Genomic DNA, 8,069 nt, shown 5'->3' with positions numbered 1-8,069 from the left:
AGAAGCGTCAGCAGGAAGACCGAGATCGCGAGGCGATGGAAAATCTGTACCGCGTAAACGACACACGGAAGTTCTACGAGAAGCTAAATAGTTCGCGCAAAGGCTACGTGCCGCAAGCCGATATGTGCAAGGACTTTTACGCTAACCTTCTCACGAACGAGTGTGAGGTGATTGAGAGGTGGAAGCAGTACTATGACGAACACCTCAACGGTGAAGCAGCAGAAAACGAAGGTGGCACGGCAACAGACCTTGGAGCACGCGCAGAAGACGACAGGCTACCGGCCCCTGATCTTCAAGAAGTTGAGGAGGAGATCGGTCGGCTGAAGAACAACAAAGCAACTGGTGTAGATCAACTACCAAGTGAGCTATTGAAATACGGTGGTGAAGCACTGGCTAGAGCGCTGCACTGGGTAATTGCCAAGATTTGGGAGGAGGAGATATTACCGGAGGAGTGGATGGAAGGTGTCGTATGCCCAATCTACAAAAAGGGCGACAAGTTGGATTGCTGCAACTACCGCGCGATCACACTGCTGAGCGCCGCCTACAAGGTACTCTCCCAAATTCTATGCCGCCGTCTGTCACCATATGCAAGAGAGTTCGTGGGGCAATACCAGGCGGGATTCATGGGTGCCCGCGCTACCACGTACCAAATTTTCGCGATTCGGCAGGTTCTGCAGAATTGCCGCGAATACAACGTGCCCATACATCATTTGTTCATCGATTTCAAATCCGCATACGACACAATCGATCGAGATCAGCTATGGCAGATTATGCACGAGTACGGATTTCCGGATAAACTGACGCGATTGGTCAAGGTGACGATGGATCGAGTGATGTGCGTTGTTCGAGTATCGGGGACACTCTCGAGTTCCTTTGAATCTCGAAGGGGGTTACGGCAGGGTGATGGACTTTCGTGTCTGCTGTTCAACATCGCGTTAGAAGGTGTGATCAGAAGAGCTGGAATAGACACGAGTGGCACGATATTCAGGAAGTCCATCCAGCTCCTTGGTTTCGCCGATGACATTGACATTATGGCACGGAACTTTGAGATGATGGCGGAAACGTACATCAGACTGAAGGCTGAAGCTAGACGGATTGGACTTGCCATCAACGCATCAAAGACAAAATACATGAACGCAAGAGGTTATAGGGAAGACAATGTTAGCCTCCCACCCCGAGTTCAGATTGACGGTGACGAAATCGAGGTGGTCGATGAGTTCGTGTATTTGGGCTCACTGGTGACCGCCGAAAATGATACCAGCAGAGAAATTCAAAGACGCATTATGGCAGGGAATCGTGCCTACTTTGGACTCCGGAGGACGCTCCGGTCGAATAAAATTCGCCGTCGCACGAAGTTGACTGTCTACAAGACGCTGATTAGACCGGTGGTCGTCTACTGCCGCCAGACCGTGACTATGCTCGTGGAGTACAAACACGCCCTTGGATGACGGAACGTGGAGGAAGCGAATGAACCAAGAATTGCACCAGCTGTTGGAAGAACCATCCATCGTTCACATTGCAAAAATTGGGCGACTACGGTAGGCTGGCCATGTTGTAAGAATGTCGCACGACGACGCAGTGAAAATGGTTCTCGAAAGCGCCCGAACAGGAACAAGAAGAAGAGGCGCGCAGCGGGCAAGGTGGATCGACCAAGTAGAAGGTGACCTGCGGACCCGTCGCAGACTACGAGGCTGCCGAACTGTGGCCATGGATCGAGTAGAGTGGAGACGACTTCTTCGGACAGCAGAGGACAACAAGGCCTTAGCCTGATTGGTTGGTTACGAAATATTGTTACCGTTGCGACGTAGTATCCCAACTTGCTTGCCGAATAAAAACCAATTCGTATTAAAATTTCAATGATTAATTGTTAAATGTCTAATTATTATGGGTATATGTCTAAAAATAAATATGAAAGTTCATATAAACTTCTTGTGAGGAATATACAAGTTACCTGCACACTCTACAAGTTAAAATGTTATATATATGTATAATAAAAGCAAGAACAAAGTTTGTTAAAATACACATTTAGTACACACAACAACAACGTTAAAATTGCTGCAGGGGACGGTTATTGAATTGTCGCGGGATGATATAGGAATAATAGAAAGAAAGGAACAGAAAAAGGAGAAGAAGAAAAGAACGGCTAGCTACTGGGACTGGAGCAACAATCGAGGCTTTTTCCAAAGTACCACGGAAGTGAACGGATCATCGTGCAAAATTAAGTAGACGAAGCTAGAACCTCGTGAGCCATTGTGGCCGTTTTTCCCCAGACATCCACAGAGCGAAAGGGGTTAGTCTGTACCGCGCGTATCCTGAAGTTTATCGGCTTGAGGCTTCGGCCTTGTGTTTTGTCGCCAATCAGGACGCGAAGACCCACGCTAGCTCCCAGTGGTACCCCCTTGTGGACCAAATCTCGGCAATCCAAGCCGGCCCTCGAGTTTTGAGGTTAAACCGACGACGCTCATCCCGACATCGCGTGCTGTTTCCCTGTGTGAGCTACGCCCGACGGTAACCCTGGCCGTAGCCCGAACCACGGTCAATCATACTGACTGGATCACTGAGCGCACCCAACCAGACGACGGCGCCCAGTATCATCACGGTCCTCCCCGACCACTCGCCCGCGACCACGTGTCCCCTCAGCAGCAGGCCGGCCAACCATTACACACCCAACCCACTCTAAGTGTTAGTTAGGAAATAAAAAAGAATTAAAGTGAATTTGTGTGTCGTTTAATCAATGAAAGATTGGACTCTTGAATAGCGATTCCATGACAAAAGCCGACCCTGAGAGTGAGAGGCCTCAAGCTCGAGCTAGCCAGTAAAAAGAGGCGGATGTAGCCCACCCCAGACGACCTCCGTGGCTAGACAAGAGGTTAGGGGAACCTTTAGACTAGCCCTTCTGGCTAGGCAGTAACAATATTGCGAGTCATGAAGTAAAAGAGACTGGATGCGATGGACCGCTGGACGACCAAATCAGTGCTGATTTGGAGCAGTCCGCATCGTGCTCTCTTGCCGTGCGGATCTATTTGCTTTTTGCTTAAGGAAGTGTTACTACTACCTAAAGCTACAACAAATTTAAACAGCACTTTTCAGTGCTCAACCTGTAAAAATTTTTCTACCTTGTTCAACTCTTATTCCTCTTCGATCCTTGTTTGGACCCTACCCGAGGTAATCCTTCTTGGATATCGATTTGGAAAATTCCTCTTCGATCCTTCACATTCTTATAGTAATCTGCTTGGAAGTCGATTTGGATAAAAATTTACTGCCGCCATGGCGCCTAAACGCAAAAGAAAGGGGCAAACTCTTGATCCCCCTTCTGATGAAATTAATTTGAGTAATCAATTTGATTTGCTCACGGATGATGAGAATGATCCATCATCCAAGAAAAATTCTAGTAAACTTTCCCGGCTTAATGCCAAGAAGGAAAAGATTCCCCCTATTGTGATAACCACTACCGATTTCCATGCTCTTCGCATGGAACTTTTGAATTTCGTGAAAGTTAAGTTTTCACTACAAATTGGACGTCGGGGTGAATGCCGTGTATTGGCTGAAACCTTGGACGGATTTAAATGTCTTCTCAAGTATCTTACTGAGAAGAAGCACAAATTTTTTACTTACGACACCAAAACTGAACGTGTGTTCAAGGTTGTCATGAAAGGACTGCCCAGTGGTGAATCCCTGGATCAGATCAAAGATGAACTGGCAAAATTACTTGGAGATGTGCCACTCCAAGTAATCAAAATGATAATGAAATCCCGTCCTGGCGATTGGCGCAACGGGATTTCTAATGATTTTAATTTAGTTCACTTCAAGTCTTGTGAACTAAACAACCTTAAGGCCTTAGAAAAAGCTAACCTTATGCTCCATATCCGAGTGAAGTGGGAACACTTCAGGAAGACTGGAGGAAATTTCCAAAACCTCACTCAGTGCCGTAAGTGCCAGGGATGGGGTCACGGAACTAAAAATTGCTACATGCCAGCTAAATGCATGAATTGTTGTGATTCCTCTCACGCAAAGGACGACTGTCCTGTGAAGGAAGATCCTAAGAAATTTAAATGTTCAAATTGTGGTGAAAACCACAAATCCAATTTTTGGGAATGTAAGACTCGCAAAGCGATCCTACAATCTCGTTCTAACCGACAGGTAGGAAACGCTCCACGTTTCCGACCAGGTACAAATTCCTCTGCTGTTAACAACGGTCAGCGAGGAACAAATTCTACATTCGTACCCGTAGGTACAAATATCACCCCTGCTTCAAATGTTTCATCTGTACCTACTCCCCTCGCTGCTAACAATGTTCAGCGAGTTAATGGAGCTACCTATGCTGCTGTTGCAACGGGTAGAAATCAAAATACTAACCAACGTTCTAACGGAAATTTTGACAATTTTGACTTAGGAAGCATTACTGCCCCTAAAATGGAATTTTTACAGAATTCATTAATTGACATGATTTCTGATATGCTTAAATCTAACTCCATGTTTGATGCTATTCAAACTGGAGTAAAATTGGCTAATAATATTGTCATGACTTTAAAATTCAGTAATTGATTTTAAAGCTTTATAAATTTTAAAATGGAATGCTCGATCTCTTAAAGATAATGAAGACGAGCTATTTAACTTTTTGAGGGTTCATAACGTGCATATTGCCGTTATAACTGAAACGTTCCTTAAACCTGACCATAAGGTTAAGAAGGACGCAAATTATTTGATTTATAGAAATGATCGTCTTGATGGACCCTGTGGTGGCGTTGCCATCATTGTTCATAGACGAATCAAACATAAAATTCTTTATTCATTTGAAACCAAAGTTTTTGAAACTTTGGGAGTTTCTGTTAAAACAAAATTTGGACAACTTACGTTTATAGCTGCCTATTTGCCATTCCAATGCGTAGGCCAGCAAAAGAATTTTCTCAAGGGTGACCTCCAGAAACTTACCCGTCATAGGTCTAAATTCTTCATTATTGGTGATTTTAATGCAAAACACCGCTCATGGAATAATGCTCAAAGCAATTCCAATGGTAATATTCTGTTTGATGATTGTTCTGCAGGTTATTACACTCGCTTTTATTCTGCGAGAAATCCCTCAACTATTGATTTGGTCTTAACTGATTCATGTCAACTTTGTAGCCAACTGGTTACCCATGCTGACTTCGGTTCTGATCACCTTCCAGTAACTTTTGAAATATCCCAAGAAATAATTTGTAATCCCAACAGCTCAACTTTCAATTACCATAGAGCTGATTGGGAGCAGTATCGAACATTTATGGAATATAACTTCGATCCAAACATTCCTTTGCAAACCAAAGATGAAATTAATTATGCTCTTGAATTTCTGACTACTTCTATAGTTGCAGCAAGAGCTGCCTCAGTACCAAAATGCGAGGTTAAATTCGATTCAATTATAATAGACGACGATCTTCAGCTCTTGATCCGTCTTAAAAATGTCCGTAGGAGACAATATCAAAGAACACGCGATCCTGTCATGAAAATTATCTGGCGGGATTTACAAAAACAAATTAAAAAGCGATTCTCTGCCCTGAGGAACAAAACTTTTGAAAATAATGTTTCTAAATTAGACCCGAGTTACAAAACCTTTTGGAAACTCACAAAAAATTTGAAAAAACCTCAAAAGCCTATTCCAGCGCTTAAAGAAGATGGTAAAATTTTGATCACAAATTTGGAAAAAGCTCAGAAACTTGCTAAGCAATTCGAGAGTTCCCATAATTTCAGTTTGGGTCTTACTATTGAGAATCAGATAGCTCGGGATTATCTGAATATTTTCTCTCGGGAAAATATTTTTGATAATTCCTGGGGGACTGATTTGGACGAAGTAAGGTCTATAACTAAAAAGTTTCAAAATATGAAAGCTCCAGATGATGATGGAATTTTCTATATCCTCATCAAAAAACTTCCAGAGAGTACCTTGTCTTTCTTGGTAAAATTATTTAACAGATGTTTCCATTTGGCATACTTTCCTGATAAATGGAAAAATGCAAAAGTTGTTCCAATTTTGAAGCCGGATAAAAATCCAGCTGAAGCTTCTAGCTACCGTCCAATAAGTTTGCTTTCTTCAATAAGTAAACTTTTTGAAAAGATAATTTTGAATAGTTTGGATTTTGCCATGGGCATTCAACTACTCATCAACTCTTAAGGGTTACCAATTTAATTCGTTCAAACTAATTGGAAGGCCACTCAACTGGAGTTGCTCTTCTAGACATAGAAAATGCATTCGACAGTGTTTGGCATGAAGGTTTGATTGCTAAATTGAAAAAGTTTAATTTTCCACTTTATATTATGAAATTAGTTCAAAATTATTTAACTGACAGAACTCTGCAGGTAAATTATCAAAATTCCAAATCTAATCGACTACCTGTTAGAGCAGGAGTTCCTCAGGGTAGCATTCTTGGGCCTATATTGTATAACATTTTCACTTCGGACCTCCCTGATTTGCCTCAGGGTTGCCACAAATCTTTGTTCGCTGATGACACAGGCATTTCCGCTAAAGGAAGAAGTCTTCGTGTTATTTGCAGCAGACTGCAGAAAAGTTTAGATATTTTCTCTTCTTATTTACAAAAATGGAAGATTTCTCCCAACGCTTCCAAAACTCAACTTATAATATTTCCACATAAGCCTAGAGCTTCGTTTTTGAAACCTAGTAGTAGTCACATAGTCACTATGAACGGAGTTCCAATTTCCTGGTCAAACCAAGTGAAATATCTTGGATTAATACTTGACCAAAAATTAACTTTTAAAGATCACATTGAGGGCATTCAAGCCAAATGTAACAAATATATAAAATGTTTGTATCCTCTTATAAACAGGAAATCCAAACTTTGCCTGACGAATAAACTTCTAATATTTAAACAAGTTTTTATACCGGCCATGCTTTACGCTGTGCCAATATGGTCTAGTTGTTGCACTACCAGGAAAAAAGCACTTCAAGGATTCAGAACAAAGTTCTGAAAATGATTTTGAAGTTGCCTCCCTGGTACAGTGCTACCGAAGTACATAGAATTTCGAATGTTGAGACTTTAGAACAAATGTCCAACAAAATAATTAATAATTTCAGGCAAAAATCGTTGCAATCCTCAATTGCAACGATTAATTCTCTTTATACTTAGATAAGATTTAGTTTTAGTTTTTAGTTTTAAGATATCAATTGTTATACTGACATGCAGGTTTAAAAAACCTGTTTAAAATACTGAATTGCCAAAACACTTAGATATATATCATAACAATTAAGGCTGGTAAGTTACTGTAGCGATGAAATGAAATGTAGTGATGTGTGAATGTAGTGATGAAATGTAATAATATAATATTTTGAATTTGGAACAAATAAAGAGTTAAAAAAAAAAAAAAGAGTACGAGGCCTGGGTTACCGCGAAGTTCGGTCAGAAGAATTCTCGTCTAAGGTGTGACAACGGTGGGGAGTATAAGAACAAGCGGTTCCTGAATTCAAGTCGAGTGAACCGTTCCGTACACGCCACAACAGAATGGCGTGAGCGAACGGTTGAACCGGACGCTTTACGGCCTGAAACAAGCGTCGCGGGCATGGAATGAGAAGTTTCATCGTTTCGTCGAGCAGTTGTCTTTCGTTCGCAGTGCCAACGATCAATGCCTCTACACATTTGGCTCTGGAAAGGAGCAAGTAATTCTAGTGCTATATGTCGACGACATCTTGATCGTGAGTCCCTCTACAGCAATGACGTTTATATAAGGTCTGGGCCAAAGGGCTTATTGGTGTTAGTGAAATGTGCAAATGTTTAGTGGTGTTCGTATTTTATTGCAATGTTTATCTTTTTACACGAAACAGCTGTTGGCAGTGACGTATTTCTATCTGTTCTCAGTATGTTGGCAGTGACGTATATCTATCTGTTCGCAGATGTTCAGCAATGTTTACAACATTTTTGCTTCTAACACCAGCAAGCTGCCTGTTGGCCCAGACCTTATATAAATGTCATTGCCTCTACAGATGGTAAAGAAAAAAATGTCGAAGCAGTTTGAAATGACGGATACTGGTGAAGTCAAGCAGTTTTTAGGGATGATGATCGACAGGGACCGTGAAGCTGGCG

This window comes from Ochlerotatus camptorhynchus, unplaced genomic scaffold (assembly GCF_037179485.1).
Source record: "Ochlerotatus camptorhynchus isolate MF236.1 unplaced genomic scaffold, CSIRO-AGI_Acam_v1.1 ptg000084l, whole genome shotgun sequence".
Classification (NCBI taxonomy): Eukaryota; Metazoa; Arthropoda; class Insecta; order Diptera; family Culicidae; genus Ochlerotatus; species Ochlerotatus camptorhynchus.
The sequence above is the reverse complement of the archived record's forward strand: the minus strand, read 5'-3'. Positions refer to the sequence as shown.